At 37.2% G+C, this 25,777-nt stretch overlaps 2 long non-coding RNA genes across 2 annotated transcripts; both read right to left on the bottom strand.

Moving 5' to 3' along the window:
• Positions 1 to 16,042: 16,042 nt before the first annotated feature.
• Positions 16,043 to 18,453, bottom strand: LOC118479299. The gene is made up of 3 exons (XR_002567707.2): positions 17,648 to 18,453; positions 16,661 to 16,736; positions 16,043 to 16,226 (listed from the first exon to the last, which is right to left on the bottom strand). It is a non-coding gene; the product is annotated as an uncharacterized LOC118479299 (long non-coding RNA).
• Positions 18,454 to 21,630: 3,177 nt separating this feature from the next.
• LOC110896132 lies at positions 21,631 to 24,041 on the bottom strand. The gene is made up of 3 exons (XR_002567708.2): positions 23,236 to 24,041; positions 22,249 to 22,324; positions 21,631 to 21,814 (listed from the first exon to the last, which is right to left on the bottom strand). It is a non-coding gene; the product is annotated as an uncharacterized LOC110896132 (long non-coding RNA).
• Positions 24,042 to 25,777: the final 1,736 nt, after the last annotated feature.

The following is a 25,777-nucleotide window of genomic DNA, read 5'->3' as shown; positions in this document are numbered from 1 at the left end:
AAACATTGGGCCCCTTCACATTTTATCCAAGCCCTTTAAACGCCCCATATTTTTCTAAATCCAATTCCAATTCCACCAAAGGTTGCGCTAGAATTTGAAATATAATTGCCTGAATTTGAAACCATTATTGCCAAAAACTGAATTTGTTAGCTTCTTGCCATGACTATCTTTAACCTGCATCAAACATATATTAAAATATGTTAAAGATCGAAATTTTATTGATATATATAACACCTCCAAACCTTCACATGCCTAAGATTGTTATTCAAGTTAATATCTAAATTCTATTATAAAAAAATAAAAATCAAACACCTTAATTTGTTTAATCTACAGTATATGCTACATAAATAAGTGTGAGAAAATTACATCATGAACATTTTTTATATGTTATTTATTAGAAGGCGTGTTAGTTATTACCTAAATTATACATAATTTATCAGACATGCATGTCCCTTCTTCAAGTTGAAAATAAAAATTAATGTTCTAGATATATATTTAATTGTTTTATATTTATATCAATATTGCTAAAAAGTGAGGTTAAATATTAAAAAAAGGTTTAATTTAGAATAGTTATATCTCAATATAAAGAAGTTACAAAATAGGCTATGAAGTAAAAGTGATATAATGAAGTCACAATATTTATTATTTTACAATGGTTACATAATTTATTATTGAGATTGAAATCTATGTTTGATATACTAAACTTTATTTCTTTATCACATACTTTAATAATTATATATACTTTTCGATATCACATTTTCTTTATGAAAAGAATCTAGAGTTCACTTTATATTATTTTCAAGAATGATGTATAACTAGGCCAAGCTTCCTCTTGTCGTCCCCAACCTATAGGTCATCGTCTCAGTTGTTTTTCTCGATCTGAGATGTAACCGATACTTGCACATTCAACATCCACCACACATTATGTGACAACCACCAACAATCAACGTTATCCATGTCGATGAGTAATTTTCTCATCGTCGTGGTTTAGTGTAGGACAAAGTCGAATATCTAGTTTAGAGGCAGTAATGGTGATGGTTTTGTTGCTCCCAAATGAACGGTGGAAATGAAAAAAAAAAAACACACACATTTGCAAAGTCAAACTTTAAATTATAATGCGGGTGTTTGGGATTTCTTATTTTCACAACTTATTAATTTATTAACTTTTTGAAAAGTTAAAAGGAACTTCTAAGGTATTTAGGATTGAATGTGATGTGAGTAAAGAAGTTTTAAAGAAGTTAAAAGGTCATTTTGAGAAGGAATCGCAAACACACCCAATATTTGTTTACTTTATTTAATTTATTGTTAAACATTAATTATTTGTTTTACTTTTTATTTTTACTTTGTTTATTTATAATTTTACAAGTACAAAAGCTTCGTTGAAAATTTTATGCACCTACATTTTTTTAAACAACAGAAAGCTTAAAAGTTAAAATAATACATGAAATAACACAAAAATAGTTTTTTTTTTCACAAATATATGGTTTGGTAAATTATCTTTTTTTAATGTAAAGAGAATATTACATAACCATAAAGAAAATACAAATGTTTTATCCATACGATTCTACGGATATATATGAATAAGACAATTTTTAAACTCTAGCTATATTTTTAAAGATAAATAACTTAGATAAGATTCATTTTAAAGTCTAGGATTTCTAATATTTAAAAGTCATATAAGACTACATGCTTTAACAAACATTGAAAGACAATAAGTTTTCGGTTCTTTTTGTTGTTGAAAATATTTTTATTACAAACTAAATAATATCTTTAAAAACTTCAAAACAACATTAAAAATATCATATTATAATCTTTAAAACTTATTACTAATTGTATAATACTTTTTTATGTAACCCGTGTTGTGACAACCCTCAAAATTTCATGTATTCCATACGATTCATTAATGTTAATTAAAGTACTTGGTGACTGTGCTGAATTACTTAACTGCTTTCTGATTTCTGTGTCATACTTACATGTGCATGTTAACATACTAGTCGTGTGCAGAAAAGTTACTAAATAGTCCTGTATGCTTTCCTAAGTATTGAGAATTAAAAGTGTTACAAAAATATATATATATATAGGACACCAAACGGAATAACTTAGCACGTTAACGAACCGGTATCAAACTGAACAACCGGACAGTACCCGGAACACCAAAATAATGCTAGAAGCATTGTTTTAACATTACCAAGCTAGTTATGATCCCCGAACATCATAACACACCCTATAATTGCATAACATCTAAAACACTAACCTTTATGTTTGAAACCTAACTAAACACTTAACTAACTAGTTAGAACCCAACCCTATAAACCCCCCCCCCCCCGCCCCCGCCCATGTCTACGGCTCCAACCAAGGGACCCCTCCCTTGATTTTCATTGAATTGTTTAATTGATCTTGTTGGTCCATGGGAAACACATTACACATAAGTTAATACAAGAACATGGGTTATAAGTTTGCACACTAACCTCATAACTTTCATTCTCATTCAACACTCAACACCATCATTCTTCTCTCTCCCTCCTCCTCTTGTCACGGCCGTGAGCCACCACCACCATCATCATCATCTTTCAATCTTCTTCAACCATTCTAAGGCCATACAAAGGTGTTAGAAGGTGCACAACGAAGCTTGGTGTCCTCGAAAGTTGAAGGACCTCTTGCAAGTGCTATTAACCACCACATTTCTTCACTTGAACTTCCCTAGTCTTGAACTAGTGGTAAGAACTTAGATCCATTCATTATTCATGTTATTCAAGTGGTTAATGATGTATTGTGATCAAAATACTAAGAACACTAATGAATCTTGTGAAGAAGACATGAACATAAACTTGCCAGATGAAGATATCATGATAAATACTAGTTGATATGCATATTGATCATTGTTTGTTAGTAGAAATAATGTGAATCATCATGTAGTCTTGCTAGATCATGATTAAAAACATGATCTAGCAAGATAAGAAAGTTAAAAATGTGTAAGATGATGGAATCATCCACACATAAACTATGAACTTGAATGAATGGGTGATTTCTTGAAAAATAAAAAACAAAGTAGGTTATAATCATGTAGATCTAAAGATCCATGAGTGGTTTTTCAAAAGAACCAAGTTAAAAATATGAGTTTCACCAAAACTTGGATCTTACATAAACTAATCACATTCTTGGTAAATAAACAAGTGTAGAAAACCCTTGTGAAATAAGAAAAGTTCACAAAGAAATATTTTTAGAAAATATGATTTGAAGTTGTAAACACTTAAACTATTTAAAAATAAAGTTTTTAAAGAACTAATTACATTTTGGAAGGTAACAAGACTTACTAAGTATGCTAGTAAGTTACTACATATTTTCATAAATATTCAAGTTCATGAGTTTATAGTTTATGCTTGTTTTTGACAAGTTTGGTAAGTAGAAGTTGTATATTGTGGATTGGTTATTGTTGAATGATTTGTACAAAAGAAAATGATATGCTTATAAGCATGGACACCTCCATTTACAAAGGAAACTCTGGCGAAATTTTCTAAAAATCCGACACTTAGAAAATTATTCTTCTAACAAGTGTTTACGAATATATTTTTAACTTTGTTTTCAAAATAAACTTCGCCAAAGGTTTTGTTACAAAATACAAAGTATCGGAGGTTGACTTTTACAAGAAAAATGGATAAATATATATTTAGAATATATATTCTATATTAGAACACTTGTATGGATACTTGTTTATTTTGTGCGATAGTTATACTACTTTAGGGTGAAATAATATAACTTAACAAAGTACCTTGACGTTTGAATTGTGCGGTATGTGGTAGAAGTAATGAGTAAATAAACCGTACGTAGGATACATGTTATGCATGAGAAACTGATTGTTATCTGTACCTTATTAGGACGTGCTTGATTTCCTAATTTATTTGAGTAATTAATCTAACCGAGCAAACCAAGGTGAGTTCACACACTTTCTATAAGGCATGGGATTCCCGGTGGTTTGGGAATGGGTTAAAGAATTAAAACGATACCTACATATCCTCCTTGGGTAGGATATGTACGGCCATCGTCCTTGGGTAGGATGCCAATATTAATCCTGCGTATTCTCCTTGGGTAGAATACGTACGTTCGTCCTCCTTGGGTAGGACAACAACCTTAACACTTACTATACAAAACTCTATCATGAAGTCCCTCAATTTATATCGACTTAATCGCCGAGGTCAATGGCGAGCGGGTCATTAGTTAATAGCGCTATTAGGTTTAACAAACCTCACACCGTGCCAGTCGGACGGGCGTGTACTAATGGACTATGACAAACTGTCAGTAATGATAGACACTGATGTAGGGCACAACTTATTTGCGTTAGTAGTCGATATGGTACGGTCTAGTGGTTCACATGGGGAAGCCCCCACTGATCATGGATATGGTTTGGGTAATAAAGAATGAACTGGTTAATCATACTTTCAACTACGGGGTAACCCCCACGACAATTACGCCAACGAAAGACAAACCACGTTTTCAGAAACAACTTAAAACTAATCAACCAACCGTGAACTCACTCAACTTTGTTGTTGACTCGTTGTTACATGTCTTACAGGTCATTAAATGCTTATGGATCTTGCCCGAGGAAGGAGTCGTTGTGGGATACGGACTGTTATGTTCCGTGCTTAATATTTAAATCCTTATGAACTTATTAAACTTACGCTTTGGACTTTAAACTTATGAACTATGAACTTAAGTTTTGGGTTTTACCTTTAATGCTTCCGCTGTTTAATCTGAACTTAGTTAACTAGCTTTGTTCACCAATTGTATTGTGGTTGATTTTATTTACTTCATTACGTTGTTCCATATGATTGGTGGCTCGATCCTGGTCATGTCACGCCTCCAAGCGGTGATACTCCGTGTCGCGGCCCCCGACCCACCCTGGACGGAGTCGGGGCCCGCGATGCAGATTTCCGTGGTATTTAATTTATGCGACAGCGGAAGTCTTTTTATAACAGGATCTTTTCACCGGAAAATGCTCGTTTAATATATTACACAAAGTTTAAGGGATAAATCCCATAATTTACAATAAGTTGATTTCACACAGAAATCTTTATTTTCCAAAACATGTTTTATTCATTTATTTACACTGAGCCACTTCTCTGAGCTTGATAGTGCTTTACTGCACTTTTCCTGGATCACATAGATCACCTGAAACATGTTTGAAAAAGGTTTTGTCAGCGGGGAAATACTGAGTGAATCATTCTGTTTTCTAAAACGACCTGTTAGTTATAAATCACAGTATTAAGAGCGATTACAATGTTTCTATCAACCAATTATCAAGAATGGGTATTTGTCACTCGACTTGATCTGTGACTGTGGTCATATCACTATTGGTCCCGTTGCCCTAATAGTGACGGTTTACTCACACAGAGTAATAATCACTCACATAGAGTAATACTCACTCACCTAGAGTGATAAAATTAGTAATGTGCACAATACCCCACATACCAGCTGTAATTTGGTGATTACAAAGACTTAATCCCTGTAATTATAACCTTGAAAATAATTTGAGGTATTGTAATACTTACTCACAAACTGTGAGAAAACAATTTAAAAAGAAGAATGACTCACATTGCAGATTAACGAGCAATAGATATAAGCCTACTGATTAGCCTTGATTACACCTAGTTTAACACAATGCACACACAGGCAGGTTAGTAACTAATACAACAATTACGTCAATTCACGAGATTAAACCTTCACAACGATTAATCAGTGCGATACTCGATAATTCAATCGGATTCACAACGAATAACAGAGCATAGTCCGAATTCGAACAGCACTCTAATATTCAAGTCGAAATCACGACGAATAATCAAAGTACAAGCTCAATTGAGCAGCACCTGGACTATCGTTGGATAGTTATAATCGATCGGACGTTGAATCGTAATAGCGATCGAGTTATTACCCTGATTGCGGCAGCACTTCGTGATCGGTGTGTGTTTTGTGTGAACGATATTCGCTATAACTCGATGGTTACAGAGAATTTGGACGTCGAATGAACACCAAAGTTCAAGTGCCAACGTCCCCTATTTATAGCTGGAAATTGTCCTCCCTCGCGCCACGCGAAGAAGACCTGTGTACCCGTCGCGTGGCGCGACGGGTCTATTTCTTAGCCTAGGTTGTTTCGTGTCCCAATTAGCCTTGGTGAGTAAGTTAAACGAATAAATTTCGTTTCTACAGCAAACTCAGAAGATAAATATCACTAGGGTTTAACCCCCCCTGAGTTTTAGGGGCCCTGATCCTGATTCCGATTGTTATAAAAATTTTAGGGTTTATGCGGAATCACTTGGGTTTCTCAATTAGGGTTTCCTTAATAGTTAATTACCATCCTAATTATGGATTTTAGTGGCAGTTGTTACATCCTCCCCACCTTGAGAAAAATCTCGTCCTCGAGATTTATTGGAATAAATGAGGATATTTGCGCTTCATTTCTGATTCTAGCTCCCAAGTGTATTCTGGTCCTCTTTTTGAATTCCATTTGATTTTGACCAACACCAGTCGTTTATGTTTGAGAAATTTGACTTTTCTATCTTCGATCTGTAGTGGTTTCTCTATAAACTTCAACTTTTCGTTCACCTCTACATCTTGAAGAGGTACTACCAGGGACTCATTTGATAGACATTTCTTGAGATTGGATACATGAAATACATCATGTACTCCAGCTAATTCTTCTGGTAGTTGTAAACGATAAGCAACTGGTCCTATCCGTTGGCTTATTGGAAATGGTCCTACATATCTGGGACTCAACTTTCCTTTCTTACCGAATCGTATTATTCCTTTCCAAGGAGAAACTTTTAAAAGTACTTTATCTCCGACTTGAAATTCTAAAGGCTTGCGACGATTGTCTGCATAGCTTTTCTGGCGATCTCTGGCTGTTTTCAGTCTTTCCTTGATCTGAGTTATCTTGTCAGTAGTTTCTTGTACAATCTCAGGACCTGATAACTGACTTTCTCCGATTTCTGCCCAACATACTGGAGTTCTGCACTTACGTCCGTACAGTGCTTCGAATGGTGCAGCTTCGATACTTGAATGATAACTATTGTTATAGGAGAATTCAATTAATGGCAAATGGCTATCCCAATTACCACCAAAGTCAATTACACATGCTCGGAGCATGTCTTCTAGAGTTTGTATTGTCCTTTCACTCTGTCCGTCTGTTTGTGGATGATATGCAGTACTTAGATTTAGTCGAGTTCCCATTGCTTTCTGAAAACTTGTCCAGAAATGAGATGTAAAACGACTATCTCTATCCGATACAATGGAGAGCGGGACTCCATGTAGGGATACTACCTCGTCCACGTACAGTTGTGCTAACCTTTCCATGCTAAAGGTTTCTTTCATTGGTAAGAAATGAGCTGACTTGGTTAATTGATCTACGATTACCTAAATCGCATCATTACCTCTTTTGGTTTTGGGTAACTTTGTAACAAAATCCATTGTTATGAGTTCCCATTTCCATATAGGCATTTCTAATTGTTGAAGTAATCCTGAAGGTTTCTGGTGTTCTGCCTTAATTTGTGAACAAGTTAAACACTTGGATACGTATTCAGCTATATCCTTTTTTATTCCTATCCACCAAAAATTATTTCTTAAATCTTGGTACATCTTATTATTTCCTGGGTGCATGGTATACCTAGATTTATGAGCTTCTTCTAAAATCTTATTTCTTAACTCTCCTTGCTTAGGTACCCAAATTCGTTTCTTATGGAATTTCCAAATTCCATCATTTCCTTGTTCTAATTCTTTTAGGTAACCTTTCATTCCTTCAGCATCATCTTGGATTGCTGTTTTCTGAACTTCTTTGATTTGTGCTATTAAATCTACTTGTAGATTTAACCTCAGAGCACGAACTTGTTTCTGTTTCTCATGGTACTTACGACTTAAGGCATCTGCAACTACATTTGCCTTTCCTTCGTGATATTGAATATCACAGTCGTAATCACTTAGCATCTCCATCCATCTTCTTTGTCTCATGTTTAACTCTTTTTGCCCAAATATATATCTTAAACTCTTATGATCTGTATAGACAGTAAACTTACTTCCATACAGATAATGTCTCCAGTTTTTAAGGGCAAAGATTATGGCTCCTAATTCTAAATCATGAGTCGTATAATTTTCTTCGTGCTTTTTCAATTGTCTAGAAGCATACGCAATTACCTTCTTGCGTTGCATTAACACACATCCATAGCCTAACTTTGAAGCATCACAATATACTTCAAAGTCTTCTGTTCCCTCAGGTAGAGCTAAGATTGGTGCATTCGTCAACCTATGCTTTAAAATCTTAAAGGCTTCTTCTTGTCTAGGTCCCCATTCAAACTTAGCGGCTTTACAGGTTAACTTAGTTAAAGATACGGCTATCTTAGAAAAATCTTTGATAAATCGTCTATAGTATCCAGCTAAGCCTAGAAAACTTCTTATCTCCATAGCTGTTTGTGGGACTTTCCGTTTCGTAATGGCTTCTATCTTAGCAGGGTCTACATGGATACCTTCATGATTTACCACATGGCCTAAGAATTGTACTTCTTGCAGCCAAAATTCACACTTTGAGAATTTGGCATAAAGCCTTTCATTTCTTAACAGAGTTAAGAGAACGTGTAAATGCTCACAATGTTCCTTTTGGCTTTTGGAGTAAATAAGTATATCGTCGATGAAAACGATTACAACTTTATCCAAATATGGTTTACAGATGCGATTCATCATGTCCATGAATGCTGCTGGGGCATTCGTTAATCCAAAGGGCATGACTGTAAACTCATAATGACCATACCTAGTTCTGAAAGCAGTTTTAGGTATGTCATCTTCTTGTACTTTCAACTGATGGTATCCGGATCTTAAATCTATCTTAGAGAAATACCTAGCTCCTTGTAATTGATCAAAAAGATCATCAATCCTAGGTAGTGGGTATCGATTCTTAATCGTAACCTTATTCAATTCTCTATAATCGATACACATTCTCATCGATCCATCTTTCTTTTTCACAAACAGTACTGGTGCACCCCAAGGGGATGAACTCGGTTGTATGAATCCTTTGCTTAGTAATTCATCTAATTGCTTTTTCAATTCTAGCATTTCGGTAGGTGCTAATCTATAAGGTGCTTTAGCTATTGGTGCAATACCTGGAATTAAATGAATTCTAAATTCTACTTCCCTATCAGGTGGTAATCCAGGTAATTCTTCTGGAAAAACGTCTGGGTATTCTGACACTACTGGGATATCCTGAAGTTCTTTATCTTTAGTGTTAATGATTACTGAAATCATATACACCATTTCCTGTTTCCTCGAATAACTAGCCAATTTCATTACTGAGATAAATTTCAATGGCTTTCGAGGTTTATCTCCAGTAATTAAAATTACCTCTCCTGTAGGGGTTTGAATTTCTACTGCATTTTTGTCACATAGGATTCGTGCATGGTTGGCTACTAACCAATCCATTCCTAAGACTACATCGAATCCTGCTAAATTCATTGGTAACAAATTTGCAGAAAACTTATGGCCTAATAGTTCTATTTTTCCTTCTTGCCAGATTTTATCTATGTTCACAGAATTTCCTTCTGCGGTTTCAACTGTGAAAATTTGCCTAAGAGTGGTTAAAGGTAACTTAAGAGCTAGACAAAATGAAGTATTAATAAAACTTTGGTTCGCACCAGAGTCAAATAATACTTTTGCAAATACGTCATGTACTAGGAACGTACCGGCTATCACATCTGGAATGAGTTCGGCCTCTTGAGTGGTCAGCTGGAATGCTCGCGCATTTCTCTTAGTTGCTCCTTCAGCTGGTTTGGCTTGGTTAACTACAGGTTTAGCTAACATAGGACATTCAAATTGAAAGTGTCCCCTTTCTCTGCAGTTATAACAAACTCTTGTTTTCTTCCTGCAGTCTTCTTCCCGATGTCCTTTCATTTTGCAAAAATTGCAAACCATGTTGCATTGTCCATAATGCTTCTTTTTGCAAAATTTGCAGAAAGGAGATGATGAGGATTGCCCTGTTCCTCTTTTCTTGGTATTACCCGCACGAAATCCTTGGGTAATCTTTTGAGCTAATTCCTTCTTGCGATCTTCCTCTCTTGTGCGTACCAACTCATCTGTTAGGGTATTAGCTAATTCTACTGCATCGTCAATAGTGCGAGGTCTCGCAGCTTTAACGATGTTTCGGATTTCACTAATTAACCCCCAGATGTAACGAGAGATAAGCACCGGTTCTGGCGAAGCCAGTGTTGGTACTACCCTTGCGTATTCAAAGAATGTCGAAGTATAGCCCCGACAATCTACACCTAGCATACGATGACTCAGGAACTTGTTTGCCATTTGTTCCTTCTCGTATTCGGGACAGAATTTTCTTTCGACAAGACTCTTAAATTCTTCCCAATTCATTGCATATGCTACCCTTCTTCCATTTGCCTGGAGGACCGTGTTCCACCATTCGAGTGCCCCTTCTTTGAACAGGTTTGATGCATACATCACCTGGTCTCCTTCGGCACATTTGCCTATTGCAATTACTGCTTCGGTTTCTCTAACCAACGCAGTGTTGCAGTTGCCCCCTCGTTACCTGCAAATTCAGCGGGTTTGCAAGCAAGAAATTCTTTGTAAGTGCAACCAGACGTTGCAGCTTTCATTCTCTTAGGGAGTGGGGCCTGTTGCGGATCATGATCGTCATGATTGCCGCCTCCATTTATGCTGTTACTGCCTTTATCTTCTGGAATACGTTTACTAGGAATTAATTGTGGTTCGGCAGGTTTCTGAACAGCAGCTACAATTTCTGGAATAGCATGAGCTATCCCTTGGGCGATAAAGTGCTCGATATCTTGTCGAGTTATATATTGATCTTCCTGTTCTTGCTTAGATTGATTTACTTCATTAATTGGTTCATTATTAGCGTTTTCCATCTGCTAATTGGTAAAAATTATTAGTGTCTAACTTATCAATGACAAAATTCACATAGATACACACATAGATTATCACAATATACAAGTATAACCAAAATTGTCGATTTCTCGACTTTTACTTTGTTATGGTATATTGTATATGCATCCATACACACCGTATTTTACAGAGTTTTATTGCCCATTTTACAGAATTTTTGAGTTACTATTATACAATACGGCTTTCTGTGGTTTAACTGACGGTTCTAGTAACGATGCTCCCTCTCATCGTACTTCCAAGTTAGATGCTCCCCCATTTCCCTGATCCTATTTCCTGTACCTATCAGTTCTTCACCGAACTGACGGAGTTCAGCTAGGTTTTCATTACTCATGGGAGGATTTGGGAGTGGTTCTGGGTCAAATTGTGGAAGAAAACTATAAGGATTGTTGACTATGTTTTGGAATTGCCAGTCATTGGTCCACCATTCCTCCATTTGACCTAATGGTCTGGTATGAACTAGTGGGTCTGGAATAGCTGGTCCTAGGTTTAGTGGAAATTGAACTGTAGCCGGGTAAGAGAAGAGATTATCATTGATAGGCTCTAAAACATCACAATTTTCCAGTAGGCGATCTATTTAGTCCTGGAATGTGATTTCCTCAGATTGTTTAGAGCTTTCGCCAATCTCTATTCCCTTTTGTTTCAGATCTATTCCTATTTCCTTTTCGGGTGGTTTTGGACTTTCTTCAGTTTCTATTTCCTTTCCCTTGCTCACGATCATAGGATTTTCTATTTTAGGGAGTCTCCTAGTGGCAGGTTTCCTACGGCGTACTTTCCTCCACCCTACGTATCTTCTCTTCTTTTTAGGTTTGGCTTTTTCCAGCGGTGGAGCTTGGAATTCCACAGGTTCTTCTATGTCAGCAATGTAACCAGTAAAGTCGTGCGAGACTTCGATAGGCACTGGATATAAGTTGAGATTCTGGAAGGCTTCCGACATCTCATTCATGCTGCATAGCATATATGCAAAATGCAATGTTAATACTTTGGAACAAAGTTTAACAAACAAACACTGAAGTTTTATTGCACATTACTTTTTGTACAGCAATAACGGAAATAAACACACTGGGATTTTATTTATTTACGGGATTGTGATTTCTCTTACTAGACCCAACTTATCGGATATTTAGAGATTAGCATTTTCTGCTACAGTAGCTAGCATATAGAGATTTGCCCATTTCCTGTCTATTTTATCTTCCCAAGGTGCACTATTACCCAATTCTTGAACTTCTGGGTTAAACCTAACTCTCTTGGTTCGAGGTTTCTTTTTCTCCTGACTCTTTTTAAGTATTGAATCCCTTTTCTCTGGGGAAAGAGGATTCTCATAGTTTGCTTTACGGACAAAGATTCCTTCTTCTAGGTTTACTGGGTTTTTAGAAGAAGATGCCACATCTAGTTTGTGGTAGATAGCAGACAGCTTTTGTTTACCCATACTGTCACTAAAAATAACCAGTTAATAAAACATATAATCACCGAATAATGATTAGTAAAATTAAGCATTTGGACAAAATACTTAGTTTAGGCTCAATCAGTGGCTCGATCAGTGGCTCAATTTAACTATTAGCTCTGATACCACCTTCTGTCGCGGCCCCCGACCCCCCCTGGACGGAGTCGGGGCCCGCGATGCAGATTTCCGTGGTATTTAATTTATGCGACAGCGGAAGTCTTTTTATAACAGGATCTTTTCACCGGAAAATGCTCGTTTAATATATTACACAAAGTTTAAGGGATAAATCCCATAATTTACAATAAGTTGATTTCACACAGAAATCTTTATTTTCCAAAACATGTTTTATTCATTTATTTACACTGAGCCACTTCTCTGAGCTTGATAGTGCTTTACTGCACTTTTCCTGGATCACATAGATCACCTGAAACATGTTTGAAAAAGGTTTTGTCAGCGGGGAAATACTGAGTGAATCATTCTGTTTTCTAAAACGACCTGTTAGTTATAAATCACAGTATTAAGAGCGATTACAATGTTTCTATCAACCAATTATCAAGAATGGGTATTTGTCACTCGACCGGATCTGTGACTGTGGTCATATCACTATTGGTCCCGTTGCCCTAATAGTGACGGTTTACTCACACAGAGTAATAATCACTCACATAGAGTAATACTCACTCACCTAGAGTGATAAAATTAGTAATGTGCACAATACCCCACATACCAGCTGTAATTTGGTGATTACAAAGACTTAATCCCTGTAATTATAACCTTGAAAATAATTTGAGGTATTGTAATACTTACTCACAAACTGTGAGAAAACAATTTAAAAAGAAGAATGACTCACATTGCAGATTAACGAGCAATAGATATAAGCCTACTGATTAGCCTTGATTACACCTAGTTTAACACAATGCACACACAGGCAGGTTAGTAACTAATACAGCAATTACGTCAATTCACGAGATTAAACCTTCACAACGATTAATCAGTGCAATACTCGATAATTCAATCGGATTCACAACGAATAACAGAGCATAGTCCGAATTCGAACAGCACTCTAATATTCAAGTCGAAATCACGACGAATAATCAAAGTACAAGCTCAATTGAGCAGCACCTGGACTATCGTTGGATAGTTATAATCGATCGGACGTTGAATCGTAATAGCGATCGAGTTATTACCCTGATTGCGGCAGCACTTCGTGATCGGTGTGTGTTTTGTGTGAACGATATTCGCTATAACTCGATGGTTACAGAGAATTTGGACGTCGAATGAACACCAAAGTTCAAGTGCCAACGTCTCCTATTTATAGCTGGAAATTGTCCTCCCTCGCGCCACGCGAAGAAGACCTGTGTACCCGTCGCGTGGCGCGACGGGTCTATTTCTTAGCCTCGGTTGTTTCGTGTCCCAATTAGCCTTGGTGAGTAAGTTAAACGAATAAATTTCGTTTCTACAGCAAACTTAGAAGATAAATATCACTAGGGTTTAACCCCCCCTGAGTTTTAGGGGCCCTGATCCTGATTCCGATTGTTATAAAAATTTTAGGGTTTATGCGGAATCACTTGGGTTTCTCAATTAGGGTTTCCTTAATAGTTAATTACCATCCTAATTATGGATCTTAGTGGCAGTTGTTACACTCCGCATGGTGGATTTTGGGGGTGTGACAGATTGGTATCAGAGCCATTGGTTATAGTGAACTTGGTTTTAAAAAGGGAAAAGCTTTTTGATAAAACCAGACTATAATCTGTACAATGCTCAACGATCCACAACGACGCTTCGCTCCACATGCAAGACTCGACACCATAGGTGGTATGATTTAAGTTATATTGTCGGTTAGATAGTTCACACTGTACATTAATTAACGTGATAATTGCTATTTAAACCTTGTGTGCTTACTCTCTCCTGTTATCCCACACTCACGCACTTTCGCGACACTTTTCTCACTTACGTTGCTTCATTGTGAAGATCATGAACGGACGCGGAGGACGTATCAACCTAACTCAAGCCCAGTTGACGGCCTTGATCAATGAACGAGTTGCTGAGGCACTCGCAGCTGTCCCTGCAGGAGGTATAACCTGCCATATCAACCCATCTTAGGACGTTTAGATCCTACCTTCGCAAACCAACCCTCGTGCTTAAACTTGTCTTTTATTCTCGCGCAACAGGTCAGCATGCTCAGCCTCCAGTGTGCACGTTCAAAACATTCATGGATTGCCGACCTAGTACTTTCAGCGGCACAGAAGGAGCTGTAGGTCTTCTTCACTGGTTCGAGAAGCTTGAGTCTGTTTTTGAGATGTGTGAATGCCCTGAAGATCGTAGGGTGAAATATGCTACTGGAACACTCGAAGGTGCTGCGTTAACCTGGTGGAAAGCACAGGTTCAACTGCTAGGGCTGGCGGTTGCTAATGCCACCCCATGGAACGGTTTCAAAGAACTGATTAAAGAATAGTACTGCAGACGTGATGACATCCACAAGCTGGAGGTGGAATTTTTCAATTTGAAGATGACGGGGTCTGAGATCGAGGCATACACGAAGAGGTCAAACAAACTGGCCATCTTGTGTCCTACAATGGTGGACCCTCCCATCAAACGTATTGAGCTGTACCTCAAGGGTCTTGTACCAGAGATTCAAAGTCACGTAACTGATGTGTGTAAAATGCAACATATAAATCACATCAATTAAGGCATAAAACTAACCCTTTTTAAGTACTAATGTTGGAAAAAGAGTGTTTTTGTCTTCCTTTTGTATTTTCAGGATGAAATGAGCTCAAAATCACAAAAGAAGCAAAAAGACAACTAATTCTAGCATAAATACAAGAAAAGGAATAAAAGTAGACCGCCCGGACCCTCAACGGCACCTCCCAAGGCAAAGAAGAGAAAACAGAAGACTGAACACGCCCCGTGTTCAGCGAACACGGGGCCGTGCCCAAGAAGCAGCAGAAAAGACAAACCAGTAGAAGCTTCCATTGCCCACCACGGGGCCGTGTCCAGCGGGCACGGGGGCGTGGTGAAAGTATAGCAGGAGCATTAATTGTAATTGCGAATTACAATTAATGAAGAGAGAGAATGTCAGACGGGCACGGGGGCGTGTCCAGCGGACACGGGGCCGTGCCCAGCCTTCTGTTCAGCCTATAAATAGGAGTGCTTGGTTTCATTCCATCTCATCCCTTGGCACACCACCTCTCTCACACTTCATCCACCACCCACCACCACCATAACACCATCATCCACCACCATCATCCATTGTCCATCATAGAGTGTGTGAGTCGTCTCGGGATCCAAGATTGATCGTAAGAGTTCTTGACAATCAAAGCCATGTTTGCCTAAGTCTCTTACATCACTTGGTGAAGACAAGTGTTTAGTATAATACTTTTTATTTTTAATCTTTTGCACTTTTTATTTGGTTTTGTATTAATGACTTTAATAACTAGTTACTTATGTTGAAGGTGATCTTTCCTTATCGTTTGTCCGTGGTGTCTTGGCATTATTTTACTGTCTATATAAAATAAAAGATTTTCACCATTCATATCTCCACGGTCTATATGGAGGTATGTTGGCTACCTGGTCGGGGGTTAAGGGAACTGTCACACCCCAACCAATGGCGGAAACATCGGGATGAGACGAAGTGTGAAGATTGCTCGAGACATCATAACGCTATTTGTGACAATAATTTAATAATCCAAATTTCATTTCCAAAATAAATGTCAAAACATTACAAGAAAAGCAAATAACAACATTGTTCAACATAACATAAACAAAATTGATACAACACTTTAAACCTAAACGTCTAAGTGAGTATTTAGGCATCTTTGCTATCCGTTTTCATTTCATCATCATCAACCTGTAACATGTTTAAAAATACAATTCAATGCAAAAGCAAAGGCGAGTATACAAGTTTGGTACGTACATAGCATAAGTTAAAAAGTGTGATCAATTCCTCATGGCAAGCATATGATTCAAGATAAACCTTAAATATGGCATGTGTCTAACATATCAAACCAAGAAAACGCAATATGCTCAAGACATAACCTCAAGTTTACGGGCGGGTCGTTAATCCTATAGCGCTACATATGTCAAGGTTTGGCTCGTACGAAGTTAATGATAAGTTCAACACATAAGAATAGCCCAAGTTTAAAGTATCAAGTCATCACGTATACAAGCATGTTATAGGAACGTTCATGTGTTTAACAAAGTGTTCATGTGTAAGTTAATAGGTAAACATGTTACACCCCAAAAGTGGTAAAAGTAAAAAGGGGGAAATACGAGTATACTCACGTTGGTTGCGTTTGCGATTTCTTCAAATACGCACGGGTAAAGATTTGAGGAATCCAAGAGAATGACATCGATTAACCTAAATATGGAATCATACCATAACAATCTAATTAATATTTATATATTAAATAAAATTCCTAGTATCTTATGGTTTATAATTTAATAATTTTGTGTACCTCATAATGCCTTTCTCGACATAAAAGAATTATATTAAAACTATTTATTAATTGACATTATTAAATTTTAAAATGATTAACCACCAAAAAGGAAAGGAAATAACTAAAACTAGTAATAGGATTAATGCTTTGAAAGGTAAAAGCTTAAATATAAATAAAAAGGATTAGGGAAATATTAAGAAAGAAAATTAATATAAAGGTTTAAAGAAAACGAATGATTGAGTGACAAAATAGGAGGCCGGGGCTCGAACTGCCCGACCAACTGGGCTACGTGTCTAACCCAGTTAGATTCTTGGCTTTAATTTATCTTATATTGGAACTGAAAATTATTTACTAATTTAATACAAAGAACAAAATAGAAATGTTGTTTAAAGAAGTTGGTTGTTTGACCCTTTAAAATAACAATAAGAAATTAATAATTAACTGTATTTTGCAAATGAAATGAAAGTTGCAAGTACCCTTACTGAAGTTGAAAATTTAATATATATCCATTTATCTTATTATATTTACTCTTTCTTTTGAGACACAATATATCCTATTTAATTTACCCTTCTTTTTCAATATAAAATGCATACGTAAACTACAATTTGGTGGATTTTCGAAGTTCATAACATTGAGAAATGAGAAAAAAAGAGGCTTAGAAGCATTATACCGAACAAAACGTGAATGCTCGATGTTTTAGTTTGGTTTTCATTTTGCTTAAACAAGTCCTAAAAATCATCTTCTTCATTTGAAAAGGAACGCAACACTGTTAATAGGATTTTGTACTTCAACAGAAAATTAATGAAGAGAACAAGGAACGAGAAACGTATACCGAAACGATGTGGATTCGAGTTCCGTCGTAAACTCCGCTTCGCTTCGGGTTGTTTGGCAAAGTTCCGGTGACGTACTCAAGCTCCGGTGATTGCAGTTTACTTCGGCGAGACCGAACAAGATGAGTAATATCTCCGGTCGATCCTTCGTACGGCTCCGGCTGAACCGAGACTCAAACCAAGACAACTGACCGAAACTTGAAACACGAATCGAAGCGGGACCCGAACCAAACCGAGTAAAATGAACCCAAGTCTGACCGGAGTGAACCTGAACCAAAACTCGAACTGAACATAACTCGAGGCATCCACGGTCGGCGTCACCACTGTCGGCACCACCACTGCCGTCGGCCAGTCCCGAAACCCGAACCGACAACCTGTCACGAACCCAAACGGCCGGAGAATGGATGGTCTTGCAAAATTTAACTGAAAATGGAAGAGAGTTGAAAGGTTACCGGAGGAGGACGTCGTCGGACCGAGTCTTCCCGACGCCATGCCACCGCACACGGCGGTTCTGCCACCTACTCCGCCGCTTCCTCCTGATTTCTCCTCTCTCTCTCCCCTCTATCTTCTTATCTCCTTCGCCGCACCACCACCGGACGGTGGTGGTGGTCGTACGTCTTGTCGATCAGAAGGGGGGAGGCAGGGGATGGTGTGTTGTCTGCGAATGTAATCGAGAGTGAGGGAGGGAGCAGAGTAGTATATGTTGCATTTTTTTTTTGGTATGTGTTTTAAATCAAGAGGGAGGAGGGTTGTGGAATAACAAGAAATGAGGAAGAAAGAGAGAGCAGTTGTGTGCGTGGTTTGGTCTGAGGTTTTGAAAATGTGAGGATAAGGTTATAGCAACCTTTATATACTTAGGGTTAGGGTTGATTTAAGTGAGCTTTGGGCTTGGGCCCAAGGCCCACAAGCCCAATCCCCGTGTTTAAGTAGCCCGTAATTTCAACGAGAAAAATAAATAAATAAAATAAACAAATAATAATAATAAAAAAAAGCTGAAATACGAGGCGTTACAGTCTCCCCTCCTTTAGGAAATTTCGTCCCGAAATTTATTTAGAAGGAAGACTTAAAAGGGTTTTAGCAAACAGAAGAGGAATGTTTAAAATTGAGGCTTTGGAGTTTGAGACAACAGAGAATATTTGAGGTATAAGGGTGAACGATCGATCTAATAACGGCTATGAGTGTAAGAATAGCATAAGCAACGGATAGACAAAAGTAGCGGGTTAAGAATGAAGTCTCGTCGTGGATAATCAGATATAATGCGTTTGTGAGTTGCTTAAAGTTTGTATTAGGTCCAAAAAGTCTGTAAAACACTGAAATTCTCATGGCACGTTTTACGAAAGTTTGGTAACATGGTGGAAACACTTATATATAGGAAGTACCAGCGGCATATCCACCATGTTTTGGCCGTGTTACGTCTGTTTCGTTATTCGTGTCACGTTACGTTCCGTGTTTTACCATACACAATAGTACACTCTATGGTTCTCATACGCCTATCACTATAATCCCGTGTGCACCCGCGATTATATTGATCGTCGCATGATCCGCGTAGCTTGTACTAGTTGTGTATAAATTAGGGTATACATAATTTAAAAAATTAAGAATGTGTACGTGTAAGAATGTAATATATAAGCAAGTCCATGCTTAAGTATGTATGGGACCCACGTAACTGAATCCCTCGGATTACGCTCGCGTACGGGTACGAATGTATGAATCATGAGTATGAACAAAAGTATGAGCATAAGTATAAGTTTAAGCATGAATATGCACGTAAGTATGAACATAAAACGTATGAGTAGTATGAGTATAAGTATAAACATAAAATGTATTGTCACGAGTATGAGTATGAGTGTAGATACGGATAATAAGGATTACGTATGTAGTATATGTTGAAACATAACGAATTTAAGCATATAAAACATTTGAGAAATTTGAGTATGTAAAACGTATGATATAACAAAAGCGTCACGAGGTTTCTACTAAGACGTTTATGATGATATGCATGTATAGTTGTTTAAACGAAACGTTAGGTTCGCCGAATCAAAATAGATTGAGTTTGACTTGGAATGCAAAATCTAGTTTGTGAATGTCAAGGGTATGTAAAGTATCTATCAGTTGTGCGGGATGTACCTTGTAAAAGAGCGGAAATGCTACTATTGTTTTAAAAGAATTTATGTAAGTAAAAAAAATGGTCGGTTCCTATGAAGTTTCTTTACGTATTGAGTGGTGTATGAAAAAGATTTTTGAAGGTAGTAAGTTTACATCATTTTAAAGGATCTTGCATTAAAATAAGAAATTTGAAATTTGGAGTTTCTCGTGAAAACGTCGATCCTTAGAAAAGGAATTTGGTATATGAGCTTAGTGATCGTGAAAATTGTTCTTAATAAAATACTTTATTGATTTTGAAAAAGAGTTTTGGTAAACGACCGGATAATATTTGTAATATTTTGTATGGAAGGTTGGCTTGACTCTCAATTGAAAAATAACGATTTTTAGTTTAATGATGCGAGATGAGTTTTTTTTTTTTTTTTTTTTTTTTTGTAATTACGTGGAATAAGAAATTTTGTGGGCAATGGGTTTATTAGGCCGACTAAATTGATAAGTAGCATTTCAGGAAATTTGGAAAATCAAGAAATGAGCGTTTACGGTAATATTAAGAATTTCGTGGATGTGAGTGATTGTGAAAATAGGTTGTGGGTTAAGAAGTAAGTTTAAATAAATAATGCATGTTGAGATGTATAAGAATTTGATTAATAATAATCAATTTGGGTATAAATATGATAGTGTGTACATAATAAAGTCTATTAAAAGAAAGTTTTGGTAACGATCATCTAAGTGAGGGAATCACCCCTAACTCGTGGGTGAGGTCGTTGTAAGATGAAAAAAAAAAGAAACGGAGTTAGTCATCAAGGTAAGGAAATCACTCCTATCTTGATGATATGTCTCCATTTTTGTTACAAGGAATATAAATAAAGTTACATTGTATAATCGTATGAAAAGTGTTAGTATAATGCATGTGTAAAAGTGAAATCTCAAAAATAGTTCAAAATTGAAAAGAGATGATTGTATCATAAAAGATCAAAATCAATAAAACGTAAGTTCGATTAAAACTTGGATGGTTCTAAAACGGAACGTTGACTAACCAAAGTGGTCGAAAAGTCTTTCGAATTTGAGGAGCATGCTTTGGCCTAATAGGTGAAATACTCTCGCCGACAAGTCGGTTAACGGTATTTACCCTTCCGGTTAATACATGTCCCAAATCAATTGAAATTCCGAGACTTGGCGGGATTTATGAGAAAATCAAGGAGTGGAACTAGTCGACAAGGTGCGGGTTTCACCCCTAACTTGACGATTTCGTATCCTAAGTGTGGTTGGTACTCGTCGGGTCAAAATTTAATTTCAACACTTTGACGAGGGTCCACTAGAATTTGAAATTTGAATTTCTCCACCAAGGTGAGGATTTCACTCCTAACTTGATGGTGAATTTCATGTAAAAAGGAAAAGTAGATGGATTGAGAGTTGATCACAAAATCGTGGGTTTCACGCCTATTTTGGTGAAGTGTCTCGTTTGTGTATTACGAGTGGTTTTGATTTTAGTATAAACGAGTAAAAAGACGTATGCTCAAAATAATAATAAGTATAAGCACATGAAGCATCTCAAGAAAATAACACGTAAAAAAAATGGCACATAAAGATTAGGACATTACAACAAGTATTAACAAATAATAAAGCAAGTATTAACACAAAAGTGACATATATGTTTAAAAGGCCAAAAGAAAATAAATAGGGAGCAAATAAAGTATCATGCAAGTGGTTCAAGCAAAACATAAGAATAAAGCTCTAGAACTATAGACTAGGTAAAAAGCATGGCAATTTTTCCTAATTCCCTATAGTTATGGCTCTGATACCAATCTGTCACACCCCAACCAATGGCGGAAACATCGGGATGAGACGAAGTGTGAAGATTGCTCGAGACATCATAACGCTATTTGTGACAATAATTTAATAATCCAAATTTCATTTCCAAAATAAATGTCAAAACATTACAAGAAAAGCAAATAACAACATTGTTCAACATAACATAAACAAAATTGATACAACACTTTAAACCTAAACGTCTAAGTGAGTATTTAGGCATCTTTGCTATCCGTTTTCATTTCATCATCATCAACCTGTAACATGTTTAAAAATACAATTCAATGCAAAAGCAAAGGCGAGTATACAAGTTTGGTACGTACATAGCATAAGTTAAAAAGTGTGATCAATTCCTCATGGCAAGCATATGATTCAAGATAAACCTTAAATATGGCATGTGTCTAACATATCAAACCAAGAAAACGCAATATGCTCAAGACATAACCTCAAGTTTACGGGCGGGTCGTTAATCCTATAGCGCTACATATGTCAAGGTTTGGCTCGTACGAAGTTAATGATAAGTTCAACACATAAGAATAGCCCAAGTTTAAAGTATCAAGTCATCACGTATACAAGCATGTTATAGGAACGTTCATGTGTTTAACAAAGTGTTCATGTGTAAGTTAATAGGTAAACATGTTACACCCCAAAAGTGGTAAAAGTAAAAAGGGGGAAATACGAGTATACTCACGTTGGTTGCGTTTGCGATTTCTTCAAATACGCACGGGTAAAGATTTGAGGAATCCAAGAGAATGACATCGATTAACCTAAATATGGAATCATACCATAACAATCTAATTAATATTTATATATTAAATAAAATTCCTAGTATCTTATGGTTTATAATTTAATAATTTTGTGTACCTCATAATGCCTTTCTCGACATAAAAGAATTATATTAAAACTATTTATTAATTGACATTATTAAATTTTAAAATGATTAACCACCAAAAAGGAAAGGAAATAACTAAAACTAGTAATAGGATTAATGCTTTGAAAGGTAAAAGCTTAAATATAAATAAAAAGGATTAGGGAAATATTAAGAAAGAAAATTAATATAAAGGTTTAAAGAAAACGAATGATTGAGTGACAAAATAGGAGGCCGGGGCTCGAACTGCCCGACCAACTGGGCTACGTGTCTAACCCAGTTAGATTCTTGGCTTTAATTTATCTTATATTGGAACTGAAAATTATTTACTAATTTAATACAAAGAACAAAATAGAAATGTTGTTTAAAGAAGTTGGTTGTTTGACCCTTTAAAATAACAATAAGAAATTAATAATTAACTGTATTTTGCAAATGAAATGAAAGTTGCAAGTACCCTTACTGAAGTTGAAAATTTAATATATATCCATTTATCTTATTATATTTACTCTTTCTTTTGAGACACAATATATCCTATTTAATTTACCCTTCTTTTTCAATATAAAATGCATACGTAAACTACAATTTGGTGGATTTTCGAAGTTCATAACATTGAGAAATGAGAAAAAAAGAGGCTTAGAAGCATTATACCGAACAAAACGTGAATGCTCGATGTTTTAGTTTGGTTTTCATTTTGCTTAAACAAGTCCTAAAAATCATCTTCTTCATTTGAAAAGGAACGCAACACTGTTAATAGGATTTTGTACTTCAACAGAAAATTAATGAAGAGAACAAGGAACGAGAAACGTATACCGAAACGATGTGGATTCGAGTTCCGTCGTAAACTCCGCTTCGCTTCGGGTTGTTTGGCAAAGTTCCGGTGACGTACTCAAGCTCCGGTGATTGCAGTTTACTTCGGCGAGACCGAACAAGATGAGTAATATCTCCGGTCGATCCTTCGTACGGCTCCGGCTGAACCGAGACTCAAACCAAGACAACTGACCGAAACTTGAAACACGAATCGAAGCGGGACCCGAACCAAACCGAGTAAAATGAACCCAAGTCTGACCGGAGTGAACCTGAACCAAAACTCGAACTGAACATAACTCGAGGCATCCACGGTCGGCGTCACCACTGTCGGCACCACCACTGCCGTCGGCCAGTCCCGAAACCCGAACCGACAACCTGTCACGAACCCAAACGGCCGGAGAATGGATGGTCTTGCAAAATTTAACTGAAAATGGAAGAGAGTTGAAAGGTTACCGGAGGAGGACGTCGTCGGACCGAGTCTTCCCGACGCCATGCCACCGCACACGGCGGTTCTGCCACCTACTCCGCCGCTTCCTCCTGATTTCTCCTCTCTCTCTCCCCTCTATCTTCTTATCTCCTTCGCCGCACCACCACCGGACGGTGGTGGTGGTCGTACGTCTTGTCGATCAGAAGGGGGGAGGCAGGGGATGGTGTGTTGTCTGCGAATGTAATCGAGAGTGAGGGAGGGAGCAGAGTAGTATATGTTGCATTTTTTTTTTGGTATGTGTTTTAAATCAAGAGGGAGGAGGGTTGTGGAATAACAAGAAATGAGGAAGAAAGAGAGAGCAGTTGTGTGCGTGGTTTGGTCTGAGGTTTTGAAAATGTGAGGATAAGGTTATAGCAACCTTTATATACTTAGGGTTAGGGTTGATTTAAGTGAGCTTTGGGCTTGGGCCCAAGGCCCACAAGCCCAATCCCCGTGTTTAAGTAGCCCGTAATTTCAACGAGAAAAATAAATAAATAAAATAAACAAATAATAATAACAAAAAAAAGCTGAAATACGAGGCGTTACAGGAACGGTTTGGTAAGGGTCTTGCCCTTGTTCAGCGTTTAGAGGTCCTGCTTGGGACCTGGGTCAAATTTAGTAGGATCTCCTTCAATGCCCATAGGTATTGGATGGCGGGGATCCAAACTCTTTGACCCCCTCATAAGTTAACTACTATTAATACTATAACCCGGCTATTTAGGACTGTATCCCTGCTGACTCAGACTACTTAGCCGAGGGTAACGTCACCGCCGAAAGCGGGGCCTACCACAATTTGCATTAATAACTTAATCATTATCTTTCAATAATCCGACCCTTTAGGATTGTATCCTTGCTGACTCAAACTACTGGGTTGAGGGTAACGTCGCCTTCAAAAGAGGGGCCTACTACAATAACTAAGATAATCTCTTAAACAAGTGCAAAAGTGCGAAAATAATCAAAGGTTATACTAACACACGTGTCGGATCCAAGTGATTCATCTTGTCTATCTGTTTTTATTTTATTTTATTTTTCAGCATTTAGTTAGTTTTTATTTTTCTTAGTTTAAAACATTTTTCTCACTTTTTGATTTGATTAGACGTTGAGGATAAACCGGTATTAAAAGCTCTTGTGTCCTTGGACGACCTCGGTATCTTACCAACACTATACTACGTCCACGATGGGTGCACTTGCCCATATGTGTGTTTAGTGTTAGTAAATATCGTGTTTTATAAATTTAATACTTGGCTAAAAGTGTAAAAAGGGGCTTAAATATACATCTAAAATATATTACACTACACACGCATCAAGTTTTTGGCGCCGCTGCCGGGGACACAAGGATTTTAAGAAAGCTTAAAATCGACGGCCTAATCAGTTTTTCAAAACCTTTTCAAAACGCGCGCACATTTTTCTGCATTTTAGTTTAGTTTGCATTTACAGTAGCCTGAACACGGGGCCGTGCTCGCTGAACACGCCCCCGTGCTGCATATTTTTAGTTAGATACCCAAATACAGAGTCTGAACACGGGGCCGTGCTCACTGAACACGCCCCCGTGCTCAACGTGACCAGTAACTTTAATTAAAACGCCCAGATACAGACCCTGACCACGGGGCCGTGTCCACTGAACACGGGGTCGTGTCCAGCTTCTGTTTCCGTCTTATTTTTGTTTTCTGGTCTCGAGACTCAGTTGTGGTCTGTTGAGTGATTCTTATGGATCAATACTCAAGAGGTTACAACTACACCTATGATGAGGATGATTATAGGGGTAATTATTGCACTAATTGTCGTAACGCACGCTCGGTTCAATATAATAACTCATATCAACCATCCAATTCATACGACTACTATGAGGAGCCCAGGTACGAGCCATCAACTTCATACACATCCTATGAAGACCAAAGGTATGAACCTCCTCCCTCATACTCATATTTTGAGGAACCAAGGTATGAGCCTTCATACTCATACTTTGAAGACTCAAGATATGAGCCACCACCTTCATATTCTTATTATGAGGAACAATGGCATGAACAACCCACCTCATATGAGTACTATGAAGAACAAAGTTTCGACCCTTATCCATCA

Source organism: Helianthus annuus, chromosome 7 (assembly GCF_002127325.2).
Source record: "Helianthus annuus cultivar XRQ/B chromosome 7, HanXRQr2.0-SUNRISE, whole genome shotgun sequence".
Taxonomy (NCBI): domain Eukaryota; kingdom Viridiplantae; phylum Streptophyta; class Magnoliopsida; order Asterales; family Asteraceae; genus Helianthus; species Helianthus annuus.
This window is presented reverse-complemented; position numbering and strand designations above follow the sequence as displayed.